This window comes from Triticum dicoccoides, chromosome 2B, assembly GCF_002162155.2.
Source record: "Triticum dicoccoides isolate Atlit2015 ecotype Zavitan chromosome 2B, WEW_v2.0, whole genome shotgun sequence".
In the NCBI taxonomy this organism is placed as follows: Eukaryota; Viridiplantae; Streptophyta; class Magnoliopsida; order Poales; family Poaceae; genus Triticum; species Triticum dicoccoides.
The window spans coordinates 491,125,933-491,140,638 of NC_041383.1; positions in this window are offsets into that span (position 1 = coordinate 491,125,933).

Here is a 14,706-nt window from a genome sequence, read left to right on the forward strand (position 1 = left end):
GCAAATCACAAAAAAACTAGGTTGTGGCCGTGGACCCAGCTGTCAGCCTCTCCACGTACACTACTCTTCTGATGGAAGTCTTTCCTTGACCACGTTGACCACGCCGCATGGAGAGCACCACGGCGGTGGACGACGGCGAGGCCTAGGAAGGGGACAACGCGGAGCCGGGGAAGACGTGGCAGTGGAAGCCCGCGCGGAGAGGAGTACGAGGGTTCAGTGGTTCGGCTGCGGTGTGAGCCTGCCGTCGCCGTAGGGCCTGGCCAGCGATGGGAATAGTAGGGGGCGGTGAGTCCTCCGCGGCAGCACAACCGGCCACGGGAGGCAGGAGCATGAGGCACGACCGGCGCTGGTTTGGGCGGCTGGAGCAAGAAGACCAGAGGTTGAAGAAGCACTACGGCCATTGGATGGACATCGTACGGTCACTGGAGCTAGAATCGTTCATATTGACTAAGTTGACAAAGCCCTTCGTCCCCGTCAATCTTAGTAGGCCCACAAGTCAGCCTCCCACCAAGGTGGGTCCCAACTAGCAGGGGAGTATTCATTTTTTTGCGTAATAAGGAGGCACTTCTGGTGGGTCCGAGCTAACAGCGGGGGGCATTTTTTCGCGAAATACGGTGGCCCGTTAGGTGGGTCCCAGCAGTCAGGGGGCAAACGTTTTTTTCCGCAAAATACGATGGCCCGTCTAGTGGGTCCCTGCTATCAGTTGGAGGAATCATTATTTTCCGCGTAATAAGGAGGCACTTACTTGCTGCGGCCGTGGACCCAGCTAAGACTCTCCACGTATAGTATACTTCCGATGGAAGTCGTTCCTTGACCACGTTGACCTCGCCGCGTTCCGTTGCATGCATGCGTCCATGGGCGTGGTGCGTCCCCACTGTCAGCCTCTCACGTACAGTCATCTTCCGATGACTCTCGGTTGTTGACCACGTTGACCACACCGTGCCGAGCGCACCCAAACTGGAACGACCCAGAGATGGGGAAGACGGGGCAGTGGAGTCGCAGATAGAGAGGAGTGGGAAACTTCACTGGTTTGGGTGCACGGCAGCACAGCCGCGGTGCCGCCCACGGGAGACAGGAGAAAGAACAGAGGTTGAAGAAGGAGCACGGCTGTTGGATTAACATCCAACAGTCCAGCTGCTAGAATCATTTGTTGATTAAGTTGACAAAGCTGTGCGTACACGTCCGCTTAGCAGGCCCACAAGTCAGTCACCAAATCTAATGGGTCCCAGCTATCAACGGGATGAATAATTTTTTTCGCAAAACAAGGAGGCACTTCCTTCCGTGCAAAGATACAGCCGGTGGGTCCCAGCTGTCAGGTGGAGGAAACCTTTTTTCAGCTTAATAAGGAGGAACTTTCCTTGCGTGCGACCATGGACCTCGTGGGTCCCAGCCGTCAGGCTCTCCACGTACATTCCTCTTCCAATGACTCTTGTTTGTTGACCACGCCGCACCGAACACAGCGAGGCGGTGGACGACGGCGAGGCCCCGGACGGGAACGACTCGGAGATGGGAAAACGCGGCAGTGGAGTCGCAGATTGAGAGGAGGAGAAGGGTTATAACTGGTTCTGTTGCAATTCATATCAAACTCAGGTTCACAGGACACGTTCATATTCATAGCCAACATTCACTATCAACAACTCAAAAGATTCATATATACACAAGCTCAGCATATCTGTGCATCCAAATGATTGATAGATCACACGACAATATTCATACATAATTCACAAAAAGATTCAGATATACACATGTTCAGTATTTTTATGCATCCAAATGATTGAGATCACAGCCAATATGATCCATGGACGAACTTTAATTACCTAGGGTACAGACTGGTAAATGGTGTTCAATCAGAGGTACTTCTTGCTAAAATTAGTTCTTGTACGAGTAAACTTTCGAGTACATAAGAGGCAGCACAGACAATCTGAACTTTGCTTGTAGGTTTATCCTCAAATAGTGGCCTCGTGCCGACGGAGGTTTGAGCAACTTGGCCACTACTTTCATCCAACTAGTTTACTGGCTCATCTTGGTCCTGTATCTCGCCAAAATTCTACATTGCAGACGAGAAAGGAGGCGGTTGAGAAAATGAACCACCCAAATTTTTTGTGCAGTTCAACTGAAATGGAGCATCCTTGGCGTGCAGACTGATTAAGTCCTAGATGAATATACGCGTCAACCAACTTGTCTGGAATCTTTAGACTCCATGCCATATAGTTCGCTACCATATGTGTCGATAACCAAAAGGCACAAGTTGGGACCAAAGACTGGACTGCGTTTTTCTGGGCTATGCACCAAGCAATATTTTTGGCGTTCACTCTCCTAATACTTGGAGTTTGACAATTGGTTGACGCTGGTTGATACTCGAATGAGTATAGGCACTTCTTGTCAACATCGATGCTTGTCTAAGTGAACTTTGGAGTGCATAGCAGCAGCATAAGTACCTGTCCATCTGATCATTTTGTGCAGTTCTACTGAAATCACCCGATGTAATGATTTGCATGCGAGTTCAGGCTCCAAATTACTCCTTTATGAAATCGACAAACAGTAGCACAATACCAAATTACCAATACATATGATAGGCACAATAATCAGGATAAAGACCAGTACCAACCTATGTGAGGTAGCATATCAATTACTATTTCCTTTGAATGGAAGCCGAGAAAAGCCAAGCGACTGACAGCAAAGGAAGAAAGCAAGCGGAGATTAGCGACTGACAGGAAAGGACGGAAGCTGTCGAGACAATGAAGCACCCAAAGTTTTTGTGCAGTTTCACCAAAATCGAGCATCCCTGTTGGCACATATATTGAGAGAGTGAGATTACTGTAATAGTGGGACTAGTTGATGAAACATACACTAACAAATAGAAGCACCCTCATTATCTTAATGGGTAAAGTTAGCAACATAGTAGTCTTGCTTAAAGAGAGGTATTAGTTTATTTAATCAGTGCCAATTAGCTCAAATCAACACGCAAAGCATTGCCATTTATCATAGGTTGCAAAACTTAAAAGTGCAAAGATAAAGGAGTTTCTCATGACAGTAGCACGATACAAATAGAGATGACAGCAAACTAATATGGATGAAGACCTTAGGCCCATACCAACCTGAGAAAAAAAGCTTATTCATGTAGTCCCATAAGAGATGATAAAGCACACACTGGAATCACACAATAGTATATATTTTTGTGCACTTCAAATGTATGGTTGAAATCACTCTTGTTTACCAGTGCTGAGATTATATCGAAAGATTATCAAGAACTTCCAGCAGATTTAAAGCACTGGCTGGGATACAGTCCATTGTATTGTCTTGTGTAGTTCCACTAAAATGTATGATTGGCACAACATGATCCATGTTTGCATAAATAGGAACAAGGTGAAACCTTCATTAGCTTAGTGAGAAAGGATAGGAAGACATTAGCATATTACTCAAACAGTAGCATCAAATTCATGATGGACAATACACAAAACATTGCCTCATTGAATCAATGGCAATAAATTGACATGCAAAACAATAGCACTATTATGTCTTGACACTAATAATATTCCCTCCCTGCTCCACCACATGATTCAGCATAGGATCCTACTAAAGATTTGTTTAACTCCAACAGGAAAATTAGGCAGTAATAAATTAGTGGTACTTAAGTGCTCCTAATTAATTAAGTGAGACAATAGAAGTGGAAGGGCTCCCTGGAGGATCGTCTCACATGTAAGGTAGTCGTTGCCGGAGCCCTTGAATAGCCTCGACTGAGGCCTCTGGCTTCAGCAAGATCGCCTTGGCACTGTTTATTCTTCTTCTTCCTCCTCTTCATGCTCTGTTTCTCTTTCTCCTCACTAGTTGGTGAAACCAAGTACATGATTGGCCTTCTAATTCAGAATTGGTTTTGTCAGTGAGGGAGTACAAGTGTACTAGTAAAAACAACATTATTTTCTCATGGCAGTCATAAAATAGAGATGAACACATGCATTAAATATCATTCTTACCTAAAGGAAGGTTATGGCGCCAATATGGATGATGAGGATTGGAACACAGATCTCCCTTTGTGCATTTCCACCAAAATGAACCAACTGTTCCATCTGACATTCCAGTTAAACAGCACAAAAGTCACTTCTTTTAAGAAGAGTTTTGTGCAGTGCACCAAAAGGTCACAACAGCAACCAGGTGAATTGGATATCCCTGTTTGCACAAAAAGGCACAGAGGAAACAGTCAGAGTCTCAAACAATTACAGGCAAAAACATTTGGCTAAACTTGTCAGAGTCTCAAACAATTACAGGCAAAAACAGTGGCATGGCTTCATTTTTACCAGGGACATTATATTAAGAACAACTAAGGCTGCGTTCGGTTCACAGGTTTGGTGCAGGATTTTCGTAGGAACACAATTCCTACCGTATTCTTTCCCTTCCAACCGTTCGGAACATGGGAAAGGTGAATAGTGTTTCATAGGAAAGCTGGTCTGGTAGTACTGATTCCATCGGATTAGAAACATCCACGCACTGCTCATTGTTTGGGCGGAAGCCCGAGGCAGGCGCTCGCTGCCATGCGTTAGACAGGTTGTTGTGCTGTGTTTGCCGGAATAAAAAAATCAACCTATGTGTGGTACATGAGGTAAGGACAAGAGTAGTCACTGTGCAGCTGAATAAACAAATAGCATCTCATACTACCAAGCATGCTACTCTAAAAAAACAAATCTGTACATTTCGTAGTCCATCCGAACACATTCTCTTGAGAGTTTCCTCCGGTTCGTTGTTCCATAGTTTTATACCTACATTCCTTTCCTATTCCTCTATTTTCATCAAGACCTATGTTTTCTGCCCCTTTATTCCGACCGGAGCCTAAATATTTGGTATAAGGGCATGGGACAGTGGGTGCACCAGCAGTACAGCACCATGTACGTAAACATGGGCATAAAGTGGTGATTCATAGTTTGTTGCCCCGAGAAACAAACATCCAAGAAACATATCTGGGTTGGTCCCATTTTTGTTCACTCTAGCCACCTACTCCTATATGTGGATAGCAAATCTACTCCTGGTCATACCACTATGTACAGCGTTACCCCTATATCTCCCTTTTCGACCAAGAGACCGGTTGGATGACCAGTCTGTACTAATTTCATCCCCTTTCCTTCCTGTTTGTACCAAGTCCGATGTACATACTAAATTCCCCCACCCCCATTTTATTTCAATGACAAGTATTTTCGGACGGAGGGAGTACAATATTCGACTCCATGAAGTAGCTTTACCTCTAACAATAGAAAAAAAAATAGGTGATGTTGGACCATCCGGTCGAGAGGGGCTGAGAGGTAGAAAATGATGCACATGCAGCGACGTAGTGAGCTGGCGAAGTAGAGCTAAGGCGGTTTCGAACAAATATATACCTAAAGGTCGTCGGGATGTGGATAGGTGGGCGGCGGGAGGCCGGATCCGCCCACAGGCAACAACAAAGGGATCGGAGGACCTCCCGCACCGGCGCTCGGAAAGAGATAACGATGCGGCCGGCAGTGGGTCTCATCCCTCGCTGTCGACGACGGCCTAAACGCTGCCCCTCCTCCCCTTCACCGGCGGAGGGGGATACGTCCTGATCTGTAACCAGCGGTGCGGATAGAAAGCCAGTGTTTTTTGAAGGGAGAAAGACAGGGTTACTACCCCTATCTTGTTTAGATCTAGAGAGGATGAGAGTGTGTGAATAGAGCAGCCCTAGCAAGCAAGCACAGAGGCTCCGGCCTATATATAAGTAGTGGGGTAGTTTTCCTTTTTCACTCCATCAAAACAATCGTTTAAAATTGTGTACTACTACATGCCAGGTCGCGGTTTTTTTTAGTTGTTGATTGTTTTTTGAGATAGCTACCCGCTTGTTCCAAGTGGTGTTACGGTGTGCCAGGTCGCACTTTGTATCGTTCAAGTCTGGTAGTACTACAAGTCCCTCCATTAAATGAACAACCACCCCCTCGTAAAAATTGTGAACAAGCCCATGGCTAAAATTAGCGGAAACGTGGGTTGCCCCAACATGCATTATTATTTATATTTTCTACTCCCTCCATTCCTAAATATAAGTCTTTTTTATTAGCCACACCTAAGACAAGAATTTTTTTTTTATTAGCAGTGAATCCCACATGTCATAGACACAAAAATTGTGGCAAGATTCCCTTAGGCAAGCCAAAGTGTGTCTAACAATTTGAGCAACTCAGGTTAGGCAAGTGTGGCAAGTGTGGGAAAAATAATGTGGCAACATAAGACAAACATAGTCACAATCCAAATAGCCCCGTGATTTTTTGTGACATGCATGAAAATCTGGTTAGTTAAATTTATAGTCAAAATTTGGCAAGGTGCATCAAATTAACACATGCAAGTATCAAAAGGAAAGTCACGGCATGCATGCATGCGTTGTACTCCCTCCTTTTCCAAATATAAGTCTTTTTAGAGATTGCAACAAGTGACTACTCCCTCCGTTCCTAAATGTAAGTCTTTTTAGGGATTCCACTACAAACTACATATGGATGTATATAGACATATTTTAGAGTGTAGATTCACTCATTTTGTTTTGTATGTAGTTCATAGTGAAATCTCTAAAAAGACTTATATTTTGGAACGGAGGGAGTACATACGAAGCAGAATATGTCTACTCCTACATACGAAGTAGCCCATTTGAAATGTGTAAAAAGACTTTTATCAAATGCAGTGCTTTGATGTGTCGCATCAACTCGTACAAGCCCGAGAAATTTGATTACTACGACGCCCTCTCCCTCGCGGACTGAGCTCCGGTGCCTTAACTGCACCTGCCTTTGGCTGCATGACAGGTGGGCCAACCACCTGTTGGGCCCACCTGTCATGGACGCAAAGGCAGGAGCAGTAAGTAGAAGCTTTCGCTACACGCTATCCCTCCCGCACGAGGTGGACGGACATGCAGCAGTGGATTCAATACTATAGAAGTAGGAGTAACATCATTGTTCGTCTTCTTGAAGAGGCGAAGAGCCAAGTGCAAACCGAACATGGCAGTTGCGAACGCTCGCGTGGTGCGGTTCCTTGGAGTACTAGCCAGGCTCTTGCATGAGACAAAACTGCTATTGTTTAACAATTAAACTCCATTATCCATTGGTTGATACTCATTCTGCATAGGTCCACGCGCTTAGCTTCCATGCAATGAACTGGCCACTGCAAGTCATTAAAAGCATGCACACCTATCATCTCTTATTGGTTGATACGTATCTCAAGAAACAAGAAACAAGGTAGAAGTTAATGCACCGCGCCTAAGTGTTTTGGGACTATTTGGTTTTCGTAAGATGACTTACACACCTAGACGGAGGGAGTAGTATAGACCTGTAAACCGAAAAGGAGTATTTGCCTTTCTAGAGATTTCAACAAGTGACTAGACTTCGGCTCAAAAAAAATAAGTGACTAGACTACACCGTGTGCAGTACCCCCTCCCTTCCGGATTATAGGGCTCAAATCTCAAATCTCATGAACCAAGGCATTTTGCGATTGGAGGAATGTATCTCGTACTTTACAAAACTACCCTAATTAAACTCATGCATTAATTACGTAGTTCTCTCGTTTTCCTCTCCGCCTTGGTTGCGGTGCACAATATTGAGAGAGTGCTTGGATACTTTTTAGTCTCATGACTAAAAGTAGTGGGACTAAAACTTGTTAGCCTCATCCATGCTTGGATTCAAATACTAAAGGGACTAAAATCAAGTTAATGACATTTCAAAGCATCCGGGCCCGCGTGCTATCCACCAAATCACAGCGAGGTGCTACAGTCGAGACTCACCTGTCACCCCGGTGTGGCCGTCATGACCCGTCATATCACAAAACCCACACCTTTACCAGTAGTGGTAAGGTGGCCTCCAAGTTGGACTGGATGAAGCAACCATCATTTCATTGGAACGCTCGTTCAAGCCCTTTCTTCCCTTTCTTGAAGAAAACCTCACTCCAGGCTACTCACTTTTGCCATTTTTCTTCTCTATCGACGAAGGAAAGGTGGGAGAATCAGTTATGCTGCTGTATTTTCATTCCAATAATCTTCTTTTTGCAAAGCACCGACCGATTCTCACATCCTATTCTTTTCCCGTTTTCATTGCGATTGTGGTTTCCTTTCGATTGCTTTTTGTTTGTCAGTTCATTGATGGATCCTGGAGCACTAGGCAAAGAGTTGCCGGCAGACAACCCACTGGAGACAGCGATCTCCAGGAAGCGAGCACCGACCAACGAGTTGACCATGTTTGCGGGCCAACCCATGGAGACGAAGAACTCCAAGAAACAAGCACTGGCCAAAGAGTTGAGGACGTTGGCGAACGAACTCCTCAAAGAAAGTTGGAAGAACAACAAGGGCCCCACCGTGCCTACCCCAGGAGCTCTGATTTCCACCTATGTGAGGCTCAAGACCGAGTTTGAGGAGATAGTCGCTGTTGAGAAGCAGTATTCCCCTGGCAAGGTGATGGCCCCCATCGAGGACGAGGAGATGGCCCCCGGAGGGATGAGAACCCCCGATGAGCTGCACAAGGTAAAAAATAATGGCTTATTACCATAGTTGTGGTTTTTGATTATTTGCAATGTGCTTGCTTTTTAATTATTTGCAATGTGCTTGCTAATATGTTAGTGTTGTGCAGGTGCCGGTGGTTGTCCTTGATGATTCCGATGCCGTGGCCCGTCCTGTTGGCATCGCCCCGGAGATCGATTCCGATGTCGCTGTCCATCCTGTGGACATCGCCCCAGAGATCGATTCCGATGTCGCGGTCAGTCCTGTGGACATTGCCCTAGAAATCGATTCCCATGCCGTTGTCCGTGCTGTGGTCATTGCCCGAGAGATCGATGACAAGAAATAGTTGGTCGCGCTAATCCTTCAGGGTAGTTTGCATTGCCCTGTGTTTAATTACCAGAATGATGCATGTTATCAAACCATCTTAGGGCTAGTGCACTGTCTTGTGTGGGCGGATCTTGCTACTTTTGTTTGATAGTGAATCATGCAATGAATCATGCGAACCCTCTCCGAGTTATGGAAACAGATGTATCCTCACCAGCTTTTGATGTAATATATGGCATGCTTAGATGTAAGTTTGAACCGTTTATCATATCAGCAGGGCTTGTTTGATGATTCTTGGTGTTAGTAGGCTAGCTACCGTGCGAGCTATAGTACTTGCAAAACACTCACCGAAGAGAAACGTTGGGGCTGATGAGCTCGTGGTACGCTTATACTTATCCCTCGTCGATCGACCAATAGCCCTAGCTCCTAAAATTGTAGGCTTAGCAATTGATCAGACAATAGTCGACATACATTAAGGCCTCATTTGGTTCATAGGGTAGGAAAATCGTAGCAAAAGTACAGAGAACGTGCAACACAAAATCGTAGCAGTGTAGAGACGTGCTCCCTCCGTTCCAAAATAGATGACCTAGGCGGGCTAGTTTGGCCTAGTGTGTTTCAGTGATATGACGTGGTACGGTGCCGTCCAGTCTTTGCGTGTGGTAGCAGTATTGCGGGTACAGTAAGTTTTCTTGAAGAAGCGGAATTCAATGAAGTCATGATGGTTCCTTCGTCCGAACAACTTACGGTGGGAAAGGTTGGGCCTGCGATACGACCGGGGTAGACCAGGATAATTTTGTGCATGGCAAGTGGACCAGGATGGTCGACGTCCCACATGTCGGCGAATGAAAGTATTCTTTTCGATATAGAGGACGAGCAACGAGTATTCATTGTTTATTTTTGATGAAAGCTATTGTCTCCACTGTTACTCCTTGACTTTGTCAATGCCTCTCTCTCCTCCACATAAGCAGGGACTACTTGCTATGCATGCAGCGGGCAGCTGGTGTCTTGAGGGGCCAGGGCGGTGAGAGCGGGCTCCGGAAGCGGTCCGGACTCTAGCATGGCCCACCTCACATTATCACCATATATTTCTTGGAGTCCGTGCGTGGCGGGCGGGCGATCTCTTCTCCCACCCCCGTTTCTCTCTTCTCAGCCGACGCCCGCCGAGCGATTAGATTTCGGCTATCGACGGTTTATTCAATTACAGTCCCACATGTCAGTGAAATTGCAAGACAACGTGTGTCCCCTTTGGTGAGCGGCGTGCGAGCCGGACTGTCGGGGTTGCGACGCGTACGAGTCGTAAGTGTGCCGCCTTTTCCTTTAGAACTTGCGAAGCGTAACATTTTCGCGCGATCGATCGATAGAAATCCAGAACAAAATGACGAGGGCGGTGCTTTCCAGCTCGTTAGGCGGGCTAGTTCGAGTGATATGACGTGCTACAGTGCCATCCACTTGCTCCATTTTTATGTAAGCAAGAGTTTACACTCGTACGCGGGAGGAGTGCGAAACACCGCGGATCTGATTTTGATCGAGGGATAACTGTTCCCTGCCAAATGATGGAGGATTGTTAGCGATTATAGCATGATAGTTAGGGCATCTCCAGCGCTGGCCCACAAATTGACACCGGCATCTGTCTGAGGACACTGATGGATGCCATCCGATGCTGCCTGCATACCTTTCAACAACTATATGAACTAACCGGACGAAATTCGTGCAAACAAAGCAAATTTCAAATTAACCGGATGAAATTCATTACATTTCAAAAACTTTTCCTACAAACTGGACGAAATTCATTACATATTTCGCACAAACCGTACTAAACCTACTGTAAACCTAATCTGAACAATCGACGGCGCCCGACCACCAAGTCCGGCCATGAACCCGAGAAAGCCGGCCATTGCCTTTGCCTCCTCCGGCCGGAGCACAAGGTTATGAAGATTTCCGCCTCCACGTCACCGTCAAGCGGCTAATCGGCCGCCGATGCTTACCCCACCAAGCTTGGCATCGACTGAGTGGAGTAGCGGTGGCCTTCCCGGGTCCAGAGCGGCGGCGACCTACCATGTACTACTCTTCCTCGCTACCGGCTGTGCCTGCGCACGCGCGCTGGCTTCGTGGTCGTGGCAGCGGAGGGCGGCACGGGGGGTGCCGGCGATCTCCTTCGTTTGCTCCTGTGACAGTACGTCGAAGAGAGCTTTGGAGCGCGCCCGGAGCGGAGCCGCCGATCTCCCTTGTCCGCTCCTGCGACAGTACGTCTGAGGGAGTCCTGGATTAGGGGGTGTTCGGATAGCCGAACTATCACCGTTGGTCGGACTCCTGGACTATGAAGATACAAGATTGAAGACTTCGTCCCGTGTTCGGATGGGACTTTCCTTGGCGTGGAAGGCAAGCTTGGCGATACAGATATGTAGATCTCCTACCATTGTAACTGACTATGTGTAATCCTGACCCTCTCCGGTGTCTATATAAACCGGAGGGTTTTAGTCCGTAGAATGAACAACAATCATACCATAGGCTAGCTTCTAGGGTTTAGCCTCTTTGATCTCATGGTAGATCTACTCTTGTACTACCCATATCATCAATATTAATCAAGCAGGAGTAGGGTTTTACCTCCATCGAGAGGGCCCGAACCTGGGTAAAAACATCGTGTCCCTTGTCTCTTGTTACCGTCCGCCTAGACGCACAGTTCGGGAACCCCTACCCGAGATCCGCCGGTTTTGACACCGACATTGGTGCTTTCATTGAGAGTTCCTCTGTGCCGTCGCCATCAGGAAGGATTCCTCATCCCGTCTTTAAAGATGGCACCGTTGCTAAAGGAGCTTTGGCCATCGGCCAAACTCTCCGGCTAGGTGGTTTTCTTATGACCGCCTGGTCGGCCGCCGCGCCGACGATGACTTCTCGGGTCATCAAAAGCAATCTTCATGTCAACTCGGAACTCGCCGAGCAATTAGATCTGATGGAGCTCTCCTCCTTAAACGAGCTCTTGGATCGCATCGCCGCCCTGGGAGTCGCTACAGACTACGACCAGATTGGGCCTAAAACCGATCTGAGAGAGATTAACTCTCCCCAGGCTACCCACCACGTTGCTGTGGTAGAGGAACAATATGGCGACCCTTCTTCTATCCTAAGGACTAGCTATGTCTGGATTCCTGACCCCTCCATGTCGGATTCCCACGGAGGGGAGAACACCACTCAAGCCCTGAACTTAAAGTCAGGCAGTGGGCTAGATTCATCGGACAACGTCCAAGAACCCAAGCTTCCAAGTTCGGAAGCTTCTTGGCCCCTGAGTCTTAGATCGAATGGAGTTCGGAATTTAACTCCACCCGCCCACCCAAACATAAGCGATCTATCCCAAATCCGGCAAGAGCCCGCTGAAACAGTACATCATTACTGGTCCAGATTCCTCCTGGTCATGAACAGGATAAAGGACTGCCGTGAAGAGGACGCAATTTCATTCTTCTGCATTAATTGCATGGACGAAGGAATCCTCAACATCGTAAGTCGTCGCAAAATTACACGCTTTGCTGACTTGGCGTCCATAGTACGAAAGTACTATGCGATGGAGAGCGCCTGGAAAACCAAAATCAAATTTTGGGATAATCTGGCCTTGAACACAACCCTAGTCCAAAGTAAAAGGGTGCACCATTACCAGGCACCTGGGTTAAATACCAAAAAGCAAAAACCCTCTAAAGGGCATGGAACCTTACTGGAGGGATGGCTCAATGGACCCTGCAAAATTCATAGTACAGAGGGCGCCACGCCAACTCATAGCTTTAGAGCATGTTGGATACTACGGCAGGTGGCCAAAAGTGGCGAAGAGCTTCTAGCTCCCGAGCACCAGCCCAGCAATACTAGTACGGTATTAACAGTCTTCGAAACTTTCGCATCAAATAATATGCGGAAACGAACACTCCGCAGCCTCGCCGAAGTCCACCAGGTAGCAACAATACATCCATGGAGTGACACGGCTATTACCTTTAACGCCAGTGACGGACCTAAATTCCGAACAGCCCAAGCACCAGCCGCATTCGTGCTCAGTCCAATAGTGGACGGCTTTCGCCTTACCAAGGTACTCATGGATGGCGGCAGCGGATTAAACCTCATTTACGAGGAAACCCTTCGAAAAATGGAAATAGACTGGAGCCACATTGAGTGAAGCAGCGTAACCTTTAGAGGAATAATCCCCAGTCGGGAAGCATGTTGTATAGGAAAAATCACACTGGATGTGGTGTTCGGCACGCCGGATAATTACAGGTCCAAGGAGGTCACATTCCAAGTGGCCCCGTTCAGCAGCGGATACCACGCTCTATTAGGGTGAGAGGCATTCACAATATTTCAAGCTATACCCCATTACGGGTACATGAAGCTCAAAAGCCCGGACCCAACGGAATCATCACTCTTGCTAGTGACCCGGACATAGCACTTCGTGCCAAAAACAAAACAGGCGCACTTGCCCTTGAGGCACTATCTGAAGCCCTAGCGGCCGAGGAACTCACTGTGTTGCGCTCCACGGTGAACAGGGACGATGTGGTACTCGATAAGAGATCCAAGTCCACCTCTTTTAAACCAGCGGACGAAATAGTCAAATTCCAAGTCCATCCAACGGACCCTACAAAAACGGCCTCCATCGGGGAACAATTAAACCCTGATGTAGACGCCACACTACAAGAATTCCTACGCAAAAATTGGGACATCTTTGCCTGGCACCCTTCAGACATGCCAGGAATCCCACGCCGGCTGGCCGAGCACAGCTTAAATATCCTAAAAGGATTCAAGCCAGTCAAACAAGCTCTTTGGCGCTTCTCCGAACCTAAGAGACAGGCCATGGGAGAGGAGCTAGCCAAACTATTGGAGGCCGGATTCATTAGAGATATAAAACATCCAGACTGGCTAGCAAACCTGGTCATGGTACCAAAGAAGGACAAATCCTGGCGCCTGTGTGTCGATTTCAAGGACTTTAACAAGGCTTGCCCAAAGGATCCCTTCCCCCTTCCCCGCATCGATCAAATTATCGACGCTACCGCAGGACACGATTCATTATGCTTCCTCGACGCATACTCCGGCTACCACCAAATTAAGATGGCAGAGCCAGACCAAGCCGCAACGGCATTAATCACTCCATACGGCCCATTCTGCTTCAACACAATGCCCTTCGGGCTCAAAAACGCCGGCGCAACATATCAGCGCATGATTCAGACATGTCTGGCAAACCAGATTGGCAAAACAGTGGAGGCATACATAGATGATGTGGTCGTCAAATCCAAGCATGTCGAAACTCTAGTAGACGACTTGAGGCTCACATTCGACAATCTCCGAGCATATGATATTAAGCTCAACCCGGAAAAATGCGTTTTCGGTGTACCAGTCGGAAAGCTCTTGGGCTTCATCGTATCCGGTAGAGGAATTGAAGCAAACCCAGCCAACATCCGAGCTCTGTCACAACTGGATATCCCAAAAGACCTCAAACAAATACAAAAATTGACTGGATGCGTGGCGGCTCTAAGCCGCTTTATCTCCTGCTTAGGAGAAAAGGCATTACCCCTTTATCGCCTCCTGCGGTGCACCGAACACTTCGAGTGGACGGATGCCGCCACGGCCGGACTCGAAGAAATCAAAGCCATATTGGCAACAAATCCGGTCCTGGCCGCGCCCAAACGGGCGAACCAATGCTATTATACATCGCGGCAACCCATCAAGTTGTAAGTGCGGTGCTTGTTGTCGAACGAGAAACGGACGGACACAAGTTCCCTCTCCAAAAACCAGTTTACTACGTGTCCACTATCCTAACTCCATGCAAGTCACGGTACCCGCATTATCAAAAGATAGCATACGCGGTGTTCATGGCATCCCAGAAGCTGCGACACTACTTCCAAGAGTGTTCAATAACAGTAGCCTCCGAAGTACCTCTTAATGACATTATAAAC